Source organism: Schistocerca americana, chromosome 1 (genome assembly GCF_021461395.2).
Source record: "Schistocerca americana isolate TAMUIC-IGC-003095 chromosome 1, iqSchAmer2.1, whole genome shotgun sequence".
Classification (NCBI taxonomy): Eukaryota; Metazoa; Arthropoda; class Insecta; order Orthoptera; family Acrididae; genus Schistocerca; species Schistocerca americana.
Window position 1 is genome coordinate 637,998,805 of NC_060119.1, and position 19,033 is coordinate 638,017,837.

Consider the following 19,033-nt stretch of genomic DNA (forward strand, 5'->3'; position numbering starts at 1 on the left):
GAGGTTTAGGCCAAAATATTTGTTTAAATCATCAGATTAACAAATATGAATACAAAAACAATAATTTTGACCAAACTGATATTTACTTTGGAATTAATGAAGGGCTGGTTTTGCTAACATGTTTTTGAATTGAGCTAAATAGATTACTAGTACTTCATCTTCCAAATGTTTCCAATAATTACAGAATTCATACTTGTTTATATGTCAACAATAGAATTTAAGTTATGAAACAATCACTGATTTCATCCTATAACAACAATACTAACTAGGAATAGTCCAAATAAATTAGAAAATCAATTACATACATAAAACTAAGCACAAAATTAGATCTGGTGTTATTTACTTTAAAACTGAGGGCCAATCTTTCTCTTTTATGGAAATGCAGATTATATTCACGAATGTTAATGATAATTAGTTAAAAGTAACAAAACGAATTAAGGAGTCAGATGGCAAAACAAGAGGGGAATTAAAATTAACCCAGCTTGCTTTGTCACATTGTGTCAAAGGTGCACAATATTAGTGCTTAATATGAAACACTAATCACCTCAAGTTACATGTGGAATCAGAAGCTTGAATAAACCATGAATATTACTAAAATTGATGTCTGACCTTTTATTTCTGGCAACCAATACCACATTTATAGGAACTGGAACATGGAAATTACAAGCTTGGAAATGATAACTATGCAGTTCCAACATCCTCAGGAACTTCAAGAACGAAAGGATACTGTGGCTACATGTTCTCCTTGAACAGTTTCAGAATTAGCATAACTAAACTCACATTAGCATAACAGCAGATACTAATTATAGTCAGGGAACCTATTTGTGGGCACACTGGGCAAGTAAAAGAGTAAAGTATAAAGACCACTCTAATTTAAAGGAACAAAAGCCAGTAGGTGGCCATACCTGTACATCTGGCTCCTATTCTGTATTGCTATAGTGATGAGATGTGACACATTTATTTTAGCTTCGTAAAAAGAAGCTCAAAGCCCTAGTCCAAAAAAGGAAACTTTCTGCAAGAAAAACATAATGTGAGTCTACAAAAAACAATGTTTTGGATATAATAGAGGGAAACATTCCACGTGGGAAAAATATATCTAAAAACAAAGATGATGTGACTTACCAAACGAAAGTGCTGGCAGGTCGATAGACACACAAACAAACACAAACATACACACAAAATTCAAGCTTTCGCAACCAACGGTTGCTTCATCAGGGAAGAGGGAAGGAGAGGGAAAGACGAAAGGATGTGGGTTTTAAGGGAGAGGGTAAGGAGTCATTCCAATCCCGGGAGCGGAAAGACTTACCTTAGGGGGAAAAAAGGACAGGTATACACTCGCACACACACCCATATCCAACCGCACATACACAGACACCATGTTTTGCATTTCGAAGCACAAAGAGGGAGCTCTGTAGTACAAACTGTGTCCCAAGAATGTATTCACTCCTGCTGGCATTCCTTGCCAACAACTGGGATGCCTTGTAGTCACAATCCCAGAGGAACCACCAAAAAGACTGCATTATGTGCTGCTACTGGCATGGCAATACCCACCTGCTCTCTGCTGATTTGACAAGAGCCATAGGATCTTGGTTGGAAGGTCACCTTTCACTGCATTGATCTTACACTCTCCAATGTTTACGGTTTTCCCTGCTTACTGACCAGTCAAAAAATTCTTTTGTATATGAAAATGCTCTACAAACTGCCTTTATGATTCCTTTAACCCCAGACCAGTAAATTTGTACAGGTATGGAACAACAAACTTTGTAAGCATTATCAGACCATTGTAGATAATGTCAGAATATACTGATGATTAATTTATCTCTTCTGCTTACCTGTCATGTTCAATAAACTACTGTAAAATACTATAAAATTGTAAAAGTTGTAGCTTATATAACCCATGTAGTGACTTATTTCAGATACATAGAAGACAATAAGATCTGTTAACTGCATCAAAAGGAAAACTCACTCATAAAAACTACAAAATTATGAAGAAGAACTGCTGGCCAATACTTCCCTTCAGCAAGCAAATTATCAGTTCTGCCAACATGTACATGCAAAAATACACAATACAGTCCTAACTTCCAGAACTAATAATTCCCTTCTTGGAGAGTAGACAGTGATATGTTGGTGGGTATAAAAAAAATGGGCCCATCACTAGTATCCCTAACAGATGGCCAAACAACAGTTTTAACCAATCTCCCAAATATGAGGTCAGCGTGTCGACCACAGCTCTGCCCGCTCAGTCATAAGATGAGCCAAATCAGCCTGAAACCAGAAATGGAAAACGATGGTTGGTTGGTTGTTTGGGGAAGGAGACCAGACAGCGTGGTCATCGGTCTCATCGGTTTAGGGAAGGAAGTCGGCCGTGCCCTTTCAGAGGAACCATCCCGGCATTTGCCTGGAGTGATTCAGGAAAATCACGGAAAACCTAAATCAAGATGGCCGGACGCGGGATTGAACCGTCCTCCTCCCGAATGCAAGTCCAGTTTCTAACCACTGCGCCACCTCGCTCGGTAATGGAAAATGAATTAAAAGCATAAAGTACTGCTTGCTTGTTGGTAAAGCAAGCAGCAAACTTCAGGTCACTGTTAGAATACTAGGAAAATGCAATCAGTCTACAAAAGTGATTGTTTACAAAAACTTGTGCAACCAATTCTGGTCCACACCAAATAGGACTAACATGGGGTATTGAATATATACAGAGAAGAGCAGCATGAATAGTTATATCTTTGTTTGGCCGATGGGAGAATATCAGAAAGGGAATGCTGAAATACCTGAGCTGACACACGCATGAAGATAGAAGTCAACTATTCTGCAAGAATCCACTTAAAAATTTCAAGAACCAGTACTAAGTAAGGAATCTAGGGATATATGGCAATCCTCTGTCTGCCACTCAAGTAGGGACCATGAAGACATGATAAGACTAACTACACCATGCAGTAAGGTGTTTGTCCACCCCTGTAGCCGAGAGGTCAACATGACAGACAGTCCTGTGGGTGATCTGGGTTCAATTTATGGTACTTCCAGAAATTTTTCCATTGGTGGGAGGCTGGGGACTGAGGTGTTCTCAGCCTCATGATGCCAACTGTACAACTACCTGACTGACAGGTACTGGCTTCAAGGTTGGAACTCTGACAATGGCCAGGAGTGCAGTATGCTGACCCCATGCCCCTCCACACCACATCCAATTATGAATGATTCAGGGTGACATGGCGGTTGGTCAACTATTGCGTGGAGTTTAGGGTCTGATTCTTCCTCCACTGCATTCACAAATGGAATGGGAAGACACTCTAGTAAGTGGTATAATGTGAATTATTCTTTACCAAAAATTTCACAGTTGTTTGCAGAATATATATACGTTAGTATAAGATACAAAGAAACGACACCCTACAAATGAAAATATTAAAATCCTAGTGATCAACTACTGAGGCATTTGCAAGAAAGTTCCAGGGCAGGGAGCTATTCAAAAAATTATTGGGTACACAGAGATACTGAAACCCAAAATTGAGAGCACTGAGATACACGGAATAAAGTATATGTTAAAGGAAAATGGAGGTGGTGCACTTGTTGCAATAAACAAAAAGCTCAAAGCCACCCAGTAGCAACAAACAGGCCAAACCTCACTGAGGATGTCCATACTGAAACTGATCTCAGTGATGGTGGGGCAGTTATACCAATTATAATAACCAAAGCATAACAGACATCTAAAATGAACAGAAAGATTCACATGTTCAATATAAAAGATAAAGTGACAGTGTCATATCTAAAAGAGGAACTCAGAACTTTTACCACTGCCACAAGCATGATGAGAACTGCGGCTCAAGTTTAAAGGAACAATTCATCATGCACCAGATATAAAACTACTTGTGTTGGTACACGCACTCTGTGAAGAACCTACAGTGGTTACTGTACAACTGTTGCAAAACAGAAGGATAAAGAAACAGGCAGAGATGTTGAGTGAAACACATCTGACTGTCAGAAAGTCAATGCATGAAGTTTTCAATGACTACTGTAATACGGTCTTACTGAAAGACATCTCACAAAACTCAAAGGAATTATGGTCATACATAAAGGTTGTCAGTGGTGCCAAAGTTAGCACCGCTCATGGATAACACAGGAACTGAATGCAGAGGGGTAGCAAAGCAAAAGTGGAAATGCTGAACTCTGTTTTCAAAAGTTCTTTTACAAAGTAAGACTAAACAACAGCCCTAGTTTAACTGTTCGACAGCTCTAAAGATCAGTTATGGAGATATTAGTGTCAGTGAGATCGAGAAAAAGCTGAAATCACTGAAACAAAACTCCAGGGACATCTATTAGACTCTATACAGTATTTGCCACTGAGTTAGCTCTCATTTTAAATATAATATCCTGTAGTTGCTTCAGACAAAATAACTGTGACCAATGGTTGGAAAAATGACCGGTCACACTCATCTACAAGAATGGTAACAGAAGCGATCCACAGAACTGTCATCTCATTACGTCCACATGTTGTAGAGTTCTAGTACAAGGGTACCCAAGAGAAACCAAAATTTTTGTAACTTATTTATTCACATTTCAAGTAAAAAACTTCAATGCCCTTCAAAGTACTCTCCATTTGCTCTAATACACTCATCTAATCTTTTATTCCATTTTTAAAAACATCGTTTAAATTCACCTTTTGTGTTTCTTTCTTCACCTCAGAAACATCAGCAAAATGACTTCTTTTCATGTCTCTTTTCATTTTAGGAAGCATAAAAGAGTCACAAGGGACGGACAATGTCGGGTGAGTATGCGGAGGGTGGTAAGGAATAGAGGTCATACGGACAGTGCTGTGTGAACAGGGGCTTTGTCATGATGGAAAAACCAGTTACCCAACTCCCAAAAATTGACCGCTTTTGCCGCACAGTCTTTTCAAACCTTCCAAGTAGAAAGCCTGGTTAACTACCTGATGACTCCTCTCACATAAAAAAAAACAAATCAGAAATGTTTTAATGTTTGATTTCACCTGATGAGTTTTCTTGGGGCAATGTGGGGAGAAAAAAAAAACCTTGTTTCCTGTGCACATTTCTTGTGCATTTGACACGTTCCGCATCATAACAGTTTTTCCGTGCTATTGATCAATGGAACACTTAACTAATAACTAACTATCTAACTAACTTGATGTCTTCCACTGGTTTGACTGCTGCTTTTATTCAGCATTGTAAGCATAACACCAAGTTTTGTCACCTGTGACAATTTTTGAAAAAAAAAAAAAAAATAAATTTGTATGTATCATTTTGGGACTCTTGTTTCAAAGCACAGGATGCTTCCACATGACCTAGTTTTTGTTCAGCAGTCACCAGTCATGGCACGAATTTGGCAGTCACTCTTTTCATTCTCAAACCTTGTGTCACAACCCAACAGCTCCACAATTTGTTCAATGGTCCATTGTCGATCTTCATTGATGGTTGTGTGGATGTCTTCAATATTTTCATGTGTTTGAGTCTTAGAAGAATGATAAGAATCGGAATCAGAATTTTATTGTCTCATAACATACATGTTAAAAAATCACTGATTTAGTGTACAGGGGTCTTTTCAAGCTTGTAACTGTAACATATTGTACATAGAATATAACATGTACTAGAACTATAAAATATCTTAATACATTTACCATTAATTTTTACCCTGCTCAAATGGTCAGATCATCAGTAAAAAATTCATCAATAGAGTAATAGCATTTTTCTACCAGAGTGCTATACAATTTTCTTTTTGCTAATCAGCTTTAATCTTTTGGAGATTTGTCTTTTTCAACTTATTGTATAATTTCACCCCAATATGTTGTGGGGTCTGAGCGACATTTCACTGTGTTTAAAATGGGTAAACCTCTCAAACACCTGAGTTTCCCCATAGAATCTTCCTTGCACACCGTTTTCAACATTTCAATAGTTTCTCTTCCACTTTTTCTGAGCCAAAAGCAGAATTTCAGCACTGTACATGAAAATCAGCCATGGCAAAAATTACAATCACACAAAACAGTTGACACTGTAAACTTTGCTTAAACTAATCCTGACCTCCTTCAGCAATGGCACTCAGCTTACAACTCTGGAACATTCCCTCTATAGACTCCTAGCAGAAAACGTGGTATTACAAAAGCTCAGTCCACCAAAAAATAAGTTTGATTTCTTTTTGGTAACACACATACATATTCTGAGTACAATTATTTTGAGATATGTCTAACATAATGACCTTGACCGTCCCAGCCAGCATTGATTCTGTAAAAAGAGGTCCTGTGAAACCCAACTTGCACTTTTCTAACAAATTCTGAAAGTGATGAATCAAAGCATCAGGTTGATGCAGTATTTCTTGTCTTATGAAAAGCATTTGGCTCGGTATCATACATAAGCTTATTATCAAAAGTGTGTTTATATGGGAGATCAAGAGAAATTTGAGACTGAATGGAGGAGCTCTCAGTAGAAAGGACACAACAAGATGTCTAGGTATCTACGGGTGTGCCCCAGGAAAGTACACTGAAAACCTTGCTTTTCAAGTTGAATATTAATAAGCTGGCAAATGATGATAGCCTCATCTTTTTTCTGAAGATGTTTTATTTATAATTAAGTACTTCCCAAAATAAGGCTTGCAAATATTTAAACAATTCTTGATAAAATTTCCAACTGAAACAAAAACTGCAACTTGCTTTAAATATACAGAAATATAAAACTGTGCACTTTGCAAAATGTTGAAAAGTAGTTTCAAATGATTACAATATGAATGAATCACAATCATGACAAACAGTATTATTGACTCAGAGTTGGTATCATTCAACTCCCAATACGTGGGTGAAGTAATTTTTGTGGATATGGAATGTAATGATCACATAGGTTCAATGGTTCGATCATAGATAAACCAGGCAACAGACTTCAGTTCTTTTAGAATTCTTGGGTGTCTGCACGGGTTGCGTTATAAGTTCAGCATGATATTTTGGCAAACAAACACTCTGCCATCTGCAGGTGGTTCCTGCTGACTGCTGCTCTGCTCATGTTGATGTTCTAATATATGTTAGCTATTGCCTCCTCTATCACTCCATTCCTTTTGCTATCTGTGCAGCTGTCATGGTGTGTAATGGAGGTGGTGGGGTTGTCATGCCAAAATATTAACTGTGACCTCTAGTCTGTGTGCATCCATTGATAAGTGTGGACCTCCCTCTGTGGGACCACATTGTTTTCTCATGGCTCAGTGCAGGGCTTCAAAGCTGTCTCAGTTGCAGGCTGCTATGTTTGTTGATTGAACTGTCTTGTCCCTAATTTCAATGGCCTCTTTAATCATACTGTCACAGAAGGAGTAATACTGCCTATCTATCATGATTTTGTTGTAATCTAAAGTATGGCCAGTTTTTATACTGTGGGCAGCCACAGCTGTTGGTGGCCTGGTGAAATTCAATATGACATGTATGTTTATGGCAGTTCATTTCTATCATTCGAACAGTTTCCCAGTGTATGCCTTGCCACATAGGCAGTGGATTTGGTAGATCCCTAGTTTGAATAGGCCCAGATAATCCTTTATGGAAACTAGCAGTGTCAAGGTCAGGAGAGGGGGTGTCTCCTGACTTTTCTCCTTGCCACTGTATCTGCTCCTGCAGAATGTTGTCTCCAGGTGCTTCAACTCAGTTGGAAGGCTGTCTTGGTCACAGATGGATTGTGTCCTATGCACAAGTGTATGTAAAGCATGTGTAGAACCAGTGTGCATAAAATACCTTCATATTGTGAGCTGTTGTGACTACTGAAGGTATGCAGATATAGATAAGGCTTTCTGTACGCACTGTGTCCCAGCTTGCCATCTGGTTTTCATTCTACCTGGATGTCAATAAATGTGAGGACACCATCCTATTCCTTCTCCATGGTCAACTGTATGTTGGATGAAGTGAATTGGGGTAGTGCAGAAATTCACCTCCACTCTCCTATCCATGTGACCAAACAACAATAAGTTATCCATGTAATGGTAGAAACAGGTCGGTTTTTGGGGGCTTGCTCAAATGCCTTCTCCTCAAAATCTACCATGAACAAATTCACCACAACTGGTGACAGAGTACACCCTATGGCGAAGCTGTCCATCTGTTAATATCCATCAAACGGAAAGTAAGTTGAGGCGTGTGCAAACTCAAAGAGTCTCAGCAGGTAGGTCTCTAATTTCTTGCTTATTAATTCCATGGAGCCCCTTGGTGGTACCCTTGTGAAGAGCGACACTATGTCAGAACACACCAATAGGTCACTACCATTCAGGTGAAGTTCTGTAGATGTTGTACAAAATGAATTGAATTACAGACATGATGTGTGCAATCCCCACAGACGGACTCAGATGAGCAGAGAGGTGTTTGACCAATTTTGTACAGTGTTGCTCCTATATTGCTTACAACTGGCCACAGCTGTATGCCCTCTTTTGGCAGACCGCACAGTCGTGGCAGAGCTGAAGCTTGTGGGTAAAGTTTCTTGACAGTTTTTGCACTGCAGATACTGTGAAGAAGTTCAACGGTTTTTCCCTGCAGGCAGAATTTCAGATCTCCTCTTATTCTCCTGTATTCTGAAACGTTAGGAAATGTTGCTCTTAAATGGTGGCGTTCTGGTAAGCATGTGGCATGATTTACGGTGTATTTCTTCAGCCTCATTAAGTTATGGGATTGTAGGTGGTCTGCTCCCCATTGCTTATGATAGCTGCAATTAGTACCAATGTTGGAGTCAGAGCAATGTTTACTCCTTTCCCCAGCACTGACAGTGCTCCATCATTGATCATTCTCCCTGTAAGATTGATCACATTCCACTTAAGTGGTTCTATCATGGTTGTTTTTGTTGTGCTACAAGAAATGAATTTAAATGTAGATTTTCTTCATGTGCTATCTGCCTGTGCCCATGTGACAGTATCAACCCACTCCATGAAGTGGGAGAGATCACTGAAGCTGTCTTGAGATGGACATCAAATAGTTTTTTCGAGGTGGTATCCAGGCATTTGTGAGCATAGTGTTGTCTCCCTCTTTCAAGAGACAAGTTACAATATTTCATGAAGTAAATGGTTAATGCAGTACTTATGATTTTGTACACCTACAAGAACTTCGTGTCGATAGTAGTTACCTGTTTGCGAGTTTTGATTAGTGTCCACCTTCACCTCTTAAACGCAATAAATTAAAAGACCTATTTGATGAGACTCTTCAAGTTTGTACACACTTCAATTTACTTCCTGTGTGATGGAAATCATTATGAATATACAGACAAAATCTTCTGTTGCTGGTTGTGGGAAATTCTTTCACGGAAGATTTCGAGGAGAAGGCCCTTGAACAAGCCTAACTAAAACCAACCTGTTTCTAAGGTTACAAGAATGAATCATTCATCATTTGCCCACATGAATGCAACAGTTTAGGTGAATTATTCTGTGATCTCAACACACAGTTTGCCATGGAGGTAGACAGGACAACATCTGTTTCTTGACATCCTGATGAAACAGAGCCCAGATAGCAAGCTGGGACCCAGTATGTACAGAAAGTCTACACACACTGATTGTAGGAGAGAGCTGCTGTAAACATAGATGTCACACTGAGTTATGCGACACTACCAAATCAGCCAAAGCAGACCACAGTATAAAAAGTGGCCATATTATAAATTATGGTAATCTGTGTGATTAAAGAGGTCACTGAACTTAGGGTCCAACACTGTCCAACCAACAAATTTAGTGTCCTGCAACTTGGTCTGCATCTCCACCTGTATCTACATCTATACTCTGTAAAGCCACCTTCAGTGTGTGGTGGAGGGTACTTTCCACACCAATATCACTTCACCATTGTCCTGTTCTGGTCACAAATGGTTTGCAGGAACAATGGTTGCTGGTAAGCCTCCATGTGGGCTTCAATTTCATTTTATACTCATGGTCTTTATACAACACATGTGCAGGAGCAAGCAATATCTATGCTCTCAGAACTTTAACAGTAAACCACACTGCCCCTCTTGCAGTGTCTGTCATTGGAGATGACTGAGCATTTCCATGGCATTTTCACATTTACAAAATAAACCTGTAAAAAAACGTGCTGCTTTCAGTATCAATCTTATCTGGTATGGATCCCAGACTGGCTGCAATACTGAAGTTCTGGTCAAATGAATGTTTTGTAAGCTACCTCTTTTGTTGATGGGCTAAATTTCCTGAGGATTTTTTGAATGAATCTGAATCTGGCATCTGCCCTACCCAAAATTAATGTTATGTGGCTGTTCCACTTTAAATCACACTGTACACATACTCCTTGACACTTTATGGAAGGGACTGTTTCCAGTGGTTATTGTGCATTCATGTTATCATACAATCAGCGGTCTTTTTGTATATGCATTTGCAATACATTAAATTTGTTTATGTTGATGGTCACTTGTCACTTCCTGCTCCAAGTATCGATCCTTTAGAGGTCTTCTCCATTTCACTGCAATTTTATACCACTGCAGCTTCTCTGTAGACAACAGCATTATCCACAAAAAGCCTTAAGAAACTTGCAGCATTATCTAATAGGTCATTGATAAATATTGAGAAAAGTAATGGTCCTGTAACACTCCCCTGGGGCACACCTGAAGTTACTTTTACATCTAAAGACTTCTCTTTTTTAAGAATAATATGCTGTGTTCTGCTTACCAGAAACTCTTCAATCCAATCACACAATTGTTCCGATATTTCATACACTCCTATTCTGTTCATTTGGCAGCATTGTGGAACTGTATTGAATGCCTCCTGGATAACAATGAACACATCATTTACCTGGGTGTTTGTGTCTACTATTTTCTGGGTCTCACAAACAAACAGAGAAAGGTGAGTTTCACACAACCGTTATTTTTGGAATCTATGTTGTTTCCTAGACAGGAGATTTTTGGTCTCCAGAAATCTCATAATATGCATACATATAATATGTCCCAAAATTGTACAACACACTGAAGTATAGTTTTGTGCATCCGTTCAACTCTCCTTTTTGAAAACAAGAATGACCTGTACTTTTTTCTAGTCATTAGGAATGCATTGCTCCTTCAGAGACCTTCCAATATCTGTCATTTTGCCATTTGTGTGAGGAACTACAGTGCAACCTCCCTCTAAGAAACAGTTTTCAAAAAGATATTTAGTATTTCAGCCCTTTTCTATATCACCCTCCATTTCAGAGCCATTTTCGTCACAGAGTGTCCGGACAGATAGCTTTGATACTTTAACTGATTTAACATAAGACCAAAACTACTTCGGATTTTCAGTCAAGCTGATAGAATTTTACTTTGGAATTCATCATGGTCCTCCCTACACTAATTTTGACTGTTTAAATTTTATTTGCCAATCAGATTTTGGTTACATTTAAATTTGCAGTGAAGCTCCCTTTCCTTTCATAGCAGTTTCCTAACATGGTTGTTGAGCCATGGCAAGTGTTTTTGTTCCCTCACAACTTTGATTTTCACATATCAGTCTAAAGCATATTGCACAACGCTCTTGAACTTTGACCATTGATGCTCAACATTGTCAGTGCTGAAGACAAAATTTCCATGTTGACCTATCAGGTAATCTGAAGTCAGTCTGTTGTCGCTATTTGTAAATAGAATGATCTTCATACCTTTCTTTATACTTTTATTTACAGCCATATTCAGTGATACTGTAATTGACTTATGATTCGTGATTTTCTGTTCTAGACTGTTTTGGAAAGCTCATATCTGCCATGGACCCCTGCACTGAGCTAAGAAAAAACAAAGCATACCCATACAGTGAAACTTCCACATCCAGTGTTGTAGTGTACAGACTGAAGACCATACTTTGCAGGCAGGCATCGCTGCCCCCCACCCCCCCCCCCCCCCACACACACACACACACATAATGCCACTACCTACACTGGCAGCTGCATGAGTGGAGAGAGAGAGAGAGAGAGAGAGCAAACTTAGTAAAATGGAAGCATACATTCAAAGAAAGTGGTATAAGATGAAAAATTCTATATAAGAAAATAAAACTTATGGAAAACGAGAAAGGAGCTTCAAGGATGCCATGGGAAATTGTCACTGGCTGGCCACTTATGTAAAATATGGGTGAGACAGTCACCCTGTGAACAAATTAAGACCCTCTCCTTAAAACCTTGGTAAAAAGATTGGACAAGTCACAGAACTTTAAAAAGATTAACCATATTCGTTTGAGTATTTCCCAAAAGAGATGGCAGATCTGCCAGCAAGTCAGCCGTGGCCCACTGGTCCAAAAATAAAATGCAATCCAATAAAATGTGGCGCACAGTGACCTGGCCCCCACAAGCACCACACATTGGAGGGTCCTCTCTCCGGAGCAGGAAGCCATGCGTCATAGGACTGTGGCCTATTTGAAGCCGAGTGAGGAGAACCTCGTCCTGTCTATGGCGCTGGAAGAAAGTACACCACACATGCATTGTGGACTTGACTAAATGGAGCTTATTGTCAGTCATTTCCAGCCACTCCTTCTCCCACTGACGCGTGACTCGTGAGCTCAACAGCGAGGAGAGTGCTTGCAGGGGGATGGCACATTGAAATAATTGCGGATCGAGGCACGCCTCCTTGGCTGCAAGATCTACCCTTTCGTTCCCAGCAATGCTGACATGCCCTGGAACCCAGCAAAACAGCCACCTCCACCCCCCCAGTCGTCGTAGTTGGAGGAGGGTATCCTTGATGGTCTGGACTATTTTATCTGCTGGATACAAATGTTGCAATGAGTGAAGGGCACTTAGTAAATTGGAACAGACAAGAAATTTAGGATGGGAAGAGCGTCTCATCTGCTCCAGTGCCCGCAAGATCACAGACAATTCTGCATCAGAAATGCTTGAGGCAGTCAGACCTTGAGGACACGATCTGGAAAAACAACAGAGCAACCAACAGAATCCCCATTTTGACCCATCCGTAAAAACAGCTACATGGTCATGGTGCTCAGATAAAATAGCAGCAAATGTTGCATTAAAAATGGTGGCAAGAGTGCAACCTCTCTTGTATCGCACCTAATCTAAAATCACTCTGGGCCTCTCCAGTAACCGGGATGGCAGGCAGTTAAAACCCTGGATTTGGGGCCACACAGGCTCCACACCCAGGGACTCCAGCACATGCTGCTCATGGATCCCAAATGGCATTGTGGCTCGGGGATGGTGGGAAAAAAGAGGGTCCAGAGGTGGATGAGCAACAATATGGTGAGTGAGTGAGGTTGGAGCTGCAAGAAACTTACACACCTGGCGCACCAGCAGGAGCTGCCACCAGATAATAAGTGGCAGTTCCCCGGCCTCAGCACAGAGGCTGGGTATGGGACTGGTCTGATAAGCAACCGTGGCCATTCAAATCTCCACATGGTGGACAGCGTCAAGGATCCACAAATAAGAGGGCCTCGCTGACCCATACACCATGCACCCGTAGTCTAGCCGTGAACGCACAAAAGCCTGATAAAACAGGAGGAGACATGCCCTGATGGCTCCCCAAGACCTGTGGCTGAGGCACTTGAGGATGTACAGTGTCTTCAGGGTTCTGGCTTTCGAGTCTCGCAGGTGTGGCAACAATGAAAATCTGGAGTAAAAAATGAGCCCAGAAACCACACTGTGTCTCTAAAATGTAGGCTAGTGTCCCTCATATGCAAGGCGAGCAAATTAAAAGGACGACAAGAACGATTAAAATGAATGTATGTACACACACACACACACACACACACACACACACACACACACACACACACACAATCAGCAAAAAAAAAACAAAAAACCGCCTTTGCAGCCCACTCCTCTAACCACTGCACTGTAAGTTGCAACTGACGGCTCACCGTTGCAACACAGGAGGAGGAACAGAAAACAGCAAAGTCATCCACAAATAAGGAGCACTTTACTGGACTCCTTACCATACACTGTACTGGACTCTTTACCATAGATGTTACACTGTTGATTGCTATGGAAAAGAGGGCAACACTTAAAACACTGCCCTGGGGGACACCATTCACCTGCTCAAATCTATCAGACAGTGTCACACCAACGCATGTCCAAAAAAACTGCTGAGACAAGAAAAACTGAATGAAAATGGGGAGGTGGCCATGAAAGCCTCATTGATGCAGTTGTGCGAGAATACAGTGTCTCCAAGTAGTATTGTATGCCTTACTGATATCAAATAATATGCTGATACAGTGATGCTGATGGAGGAAAGCCTGCTGAATAGCTGCCTCTATGAGGGTCAGGTTGTCGACTGTGGACTGGAATTTTCAGAATCGACACTGAGAGCGGCTAAGGAGTTGCGTGGTCTCTAACAGCCAGATCAGACGACGGTTAACCATCCATTCCAGGGTCTTTCCTACACAGCTCGTCAAGGCGATACTCCGATAACTACTGGGACATGTGTGGTCCTTTCCTGGTTTGAGGAGAGAGACGATAACTGCCTCCCTCCATGAGTTGGGAAAGACGCCTGTCTGCCATATTAGATTAAAACATTCAAGGAGGATTTCCTTTGATGCCGCTGTCAGATGTTGGAGCATGCAGTACTGGATGTGGTCATGACTGAGTGCAGTGTCAGAAGTCTCAGTCAGTGCCAATTTGAGCTCCCATATGGAGAAAGGGGAGTTGTAGGCTTCAGAACTATTCAACCTAAAGTCCAACTTTTCCCTCTTGACAGCCACACAGTAGCAACAAAACGCTGGATCCTGGCTTGCATTGGTAGTAGTTTGTGCAAAATGCTCAGCCAGCATCTGAGCCATGTTTCTAGGTGGTGTTTGGAGGCACCCCTGGTTCAGCACTGCAGCTATCGGTAAATGGCTGTGTTTACTGGAAATCCTCCAGATGGCCACCATACCTTTGAGGAACAAGTGGAATGATTGATGGAGTTCAGGAACTCACGCCATGACTGCTTTTTGCTCTCTTTAATGACATGGCAAGCCTTGACTCTTGCAATTCGAAAGGTTGTGAGATTGTCCACAGTCGGGCGGCATTTAAACCACCAAAGAGCTGCATGCCTGTCCCAGATATCTAAATGGCACTCTTCTGCCCACCAAGGGACAGGTCACCACTGTCGAGGGCCGAAAAAATGGTATGGGTAGATCAGCAGCATGATGGATCACATATGTGATGTGATCCACCCATTCCTGGACACTGTCACGGTGTTCAAACACAGTCAACTGGCCGAACAGTGTCCAGTTAGCCTTGGCAATCATCCATGTTGGTAGCTTCTGTTCCCACAACACGCCATCGAGTAGCTGAAGGTGGATCAGGAAGTGGTTGCTGGAAAGTGGTCGTCAATGAGCTCCCAGTGAACAGAGTTGGTGAGGGCTGGAGAACAGAAAGATAGAACGCTGGCTGAGAATCACCCAGTAGCAGCGCTGAAATGAGTCAGAGCACCAGTGTTTAGGATGCACAACTTTCGAGATGTCAGGAGGATCTCCAAAACTCAACACCGAGGGCAAGGTGGGCATTGAAGTCACCCAGGAGGAGAAATGGTCGGGGGAGTTGTGGGATAAGGTATGTGAGAGCCTCAGAGTCTACTGCATCCACATGAGGTAAATAAAGAGAACAAACTGTAAGCCTCTGATGTGCAGAACTTTCAACTGCAACTGCTCACACGTTGGTAGCCAGGGGAAAAGCAGAAGAGTGGTGCCCATTATTGACAAACATAGCAACCCCTCCTTAGGCTCTTTCCCCAGTCAGGTCATCCTAGCGATATAGGGTATAGCCCTGTAGCGCAGGGGCATCAGATGCTTTGAAATGTGTTTCCTGGAACCACAAGCACGGAGAGTTTTGCTGTGCTAGGAGTTTCAGTTCCTCCATGTGCGTCCTGAATCCATTCATGTTGCACTGTGTAATGGGAGCCGTCTATCAGGGGGGTAGTACTTTCATCCTGACTTCCTGATGGGGAGGGGAGCCCACAATGGGTGGAGGCACAGTTTTGGGGCAAGATGGCTGCCCCAATCCGACATCAAGCTTCGTAGCTTCTAAGGAAGAATCAACAGATGTCAGAGAGGCTGATGTCTGTGTTCTGCCCAATTTCAATTTCACTGGTGCTTGACTTTTGCCTTGGACTTTTTTCCCCTTGGTAGCCACAACTGTGGTTGCAGGTGTGGCAATATTGGACAGTGTAAATGATAATTAATTGAACTGTCAGCTGCTGATGGGTGTTGTTGATATACCTCGATGGGGACAGCTGAAAATGTGTGTCCCAACCGGGACCCGAACCTGGGATCGCCTGCTTACATGGTAGATGCTCTATCCATCTGAGCCACCGAGGACACAGATTAATTGCGCCACTGCAGGAACTTATCCCTTGCACGCTTCCCGTGAGACCCACATTCCCAACTGTCCACAATCTACATATGTAATGTACCTAATATATATTTGTTCATCCAATCATTACTCGCGCATATTTAGGCGACGATTCCCATAATTCGGGCAACCTGTGCACATTCATATGAGGGTTCAATTAATTATCATTTATTCTAGAGAAGCTGCATGGTCATCTATGGTATCTGTTCTTTCGAGAATTCATATATATTGGACAGTGTACCAGACGGAAACTTTGGAGGGGCAGGGAGCTGTACAGTGTCAGCAACCACAGCTTTTTCTTAAGTTCTCGGGGGAGGGACAGGCTTAGAAACGACTGCAGCAGAACAAGTGCATGGATACACGCAGGTACTAGTACCAACACTGGCAGCCTTCAATTGTGAAGCAGCTTCAGCTTTCCGTGTGGGCTGTTTAACAACTGAAGTGAAGGAGGTAGCAAAACACGAGGGCGTGTAACCTCCCCCTCACTTATCGACCTTAATGACAGTGAAAAATTAAACCGCGTGTACCTAATGGAAATTTGGGAAAAGCAATAGTCACCGAAGTTAATCTGTCGGTAAAGAGGAAGGAAAGGGTTACATCTAAATGAAAGGAAAAATGCAAATGAAATTGGTGGAAATTAATTTTGAGAAAAGGGTAAAATTAATAAAGAAAGTAAATGTGCGGTCGTTACGTTAACAATTAATTGGTGTTAATTAGATATTTGAGATTTTGGGAAAATTACGGTTGCCAGTCCTATGGACAACTACTATAATAACTGAAAATGAAAGATTAATGCACATATAATTAGCACTAAAAGCGTGGCAACTGAAGGTTGACACGTGTTGTGTGAAAACTGATTGTTTGTCAGAAGTAATAAATTTCTCTACACACTGACTTAATTTAGCAAAAGAATTAATAAAACTGGAAAATTTAAAGTTAACTTAGTGACTGAAATTAATAGTGAACTTTGTTTCTGAAGCACTACGAAATTAAATAAAATAAGGTTAGTCTTGGGCTACCTCAACAATCATTTCAAAAGCTACTTGAAACTACGCAATTTAGAAATAAGAGATTTAACTTTGAACTTGAATTAAATGATTCTGAACAACTAACAATAGTAAAATTTAGTACGTACCAAGCTGAGCTGCAGTCACAGGTAAGCTAAAATATGGTACCAAAGTCGCACTCTTAATTTGTGCTTGTGTAATCTAAATATTGTAGCCAGCTATGTATACCTTAACTGAACTTCGAAATTAAAGCAGTGAAATGGAATGATATTGCTTTAATCCTGGTGTATGAATTTCAATGACACTCGGGTTCATTCCAGAAAAGGAAGGGACCCTACTTGGTAATGCAATTGGGACAATGAGCAACAAAGTTTCATGCTGAGTTGCTGTATTTTTGTGATGCAACAGTTTTAAAAGCTGAGGTCTGCCATACAGTTCTAAAACTTTACGTGCTTCCAGTCTTCCTTGTTGGTTGATTGAAGGTTTGAAGCCGTCGATCGAGGAGGTGGCGACAGTCACTCATTGTCGGCCGTCGCTGTTGCAGAAGCTGGATGTTGGCGCACCTCCTTCTCGACATGGTCACCAGGCGAAACGGGCTCTGATGTGCGCCAGCTAATGCTTCCCGTCCACGACACCGTGTCAGAAACTACCATAGCAAGTCGAGCGCAATTACATGCTGCCAAACCCCGAAAGCGCGGCAACTCGTGGGAGCATCACACAACACACCTGCACTACTCCAGCCAGACTCTCTCTGCCTGCGCTCCATGCGGCAGAGTTAACACTACCAAAGATCCTAAACACTTTGGTTCTCCACACGACCTATCGATGTAATAGTTCGATAGCATAGTTTTCCCTAGGCCAGACCCAGCGTAAAAATACAAATAATATTTATAAAACAAACCAATTATACATCAACATAAATGCATAAATAAATAAATATATATACAAATAGTAAAACAATTACAATATATAAAGACACAGAAATGTCATATCTTCAGGTAACAAAATAAGGAAAAAATTTATAGTACAATAGATGGAAATAGGAGGATATGCATTTCCGGCGTTACATGTGGCGTGGCTTTATCGAGCGTTTTTGCCTCAGTATAGGGGATGTGCTTAATAGTTTTAAGCTCCTGTATCTTCCGTTCTTCCAGATACATGCTGCAGTCCCGACTCCAGGTGATGTGAGGCCCAGAGCGATTCACACACTTCAATGGAGACAAACAATGGACACCTTCATCGGCGGCCTGACCACACTTGTCACAAGTAGCTTCTCCATGACACCTAAGAGTAGTATGCCCAAAGTGCTTGCATTTGAAACACTGCATTGGTTACGTACATAAGGCCGAGACTTAAACGAAGGAAACCTGACTTAATATGCACAGGGAGTTTCGTGCTATTAAACGTCAGGCTAAAGGAGTCAGACTTAACAAAAACTCCATCCACCCTCTTCATGATATTTTGCACATCAACTATTCCTGCTGGAGCCCACTCATCTTTCAGTTCCTCTTCAGGAATGTCCACCAGATCCCTGCACGTCGCAGCACCTTTGCTGTAATTCAAGGTGGTGTGCAGCTGAGTTTTGATGGTATATTCCATACGGGATTGCATGTTCTGTACGTTCTGAGCTTGTTGGGAACTAGTGGTTTCCACCAACAGCGTCCCATTACGCAATTGCTTAACAAACTGTCAGCAGTGCCCTTGAGCCCTTTGTGAGTATAGAAAGGGGAAACTTTCTCCAGGCTGCCGTCTTTCCTTTTAACGATTAAACACACATTCTGACTGCCAGCATGTG

At 41.5% G+C, this 19,033-nt stretch overlaps 1 protein-coding gene across 1 annotated transcript in view; it reads right to left on the bottom strand.

The window, feature by feature from the left end:
* LOC124607584 (EF-hand domain-containing family member B) overlaps positions 1 to 19,033 on the bottom strand; it is a 367,336-nt gene that overhangs the window by 287,900 nt on the left and 60,403 nt on the right. The window lies entirely within an intron of this gene.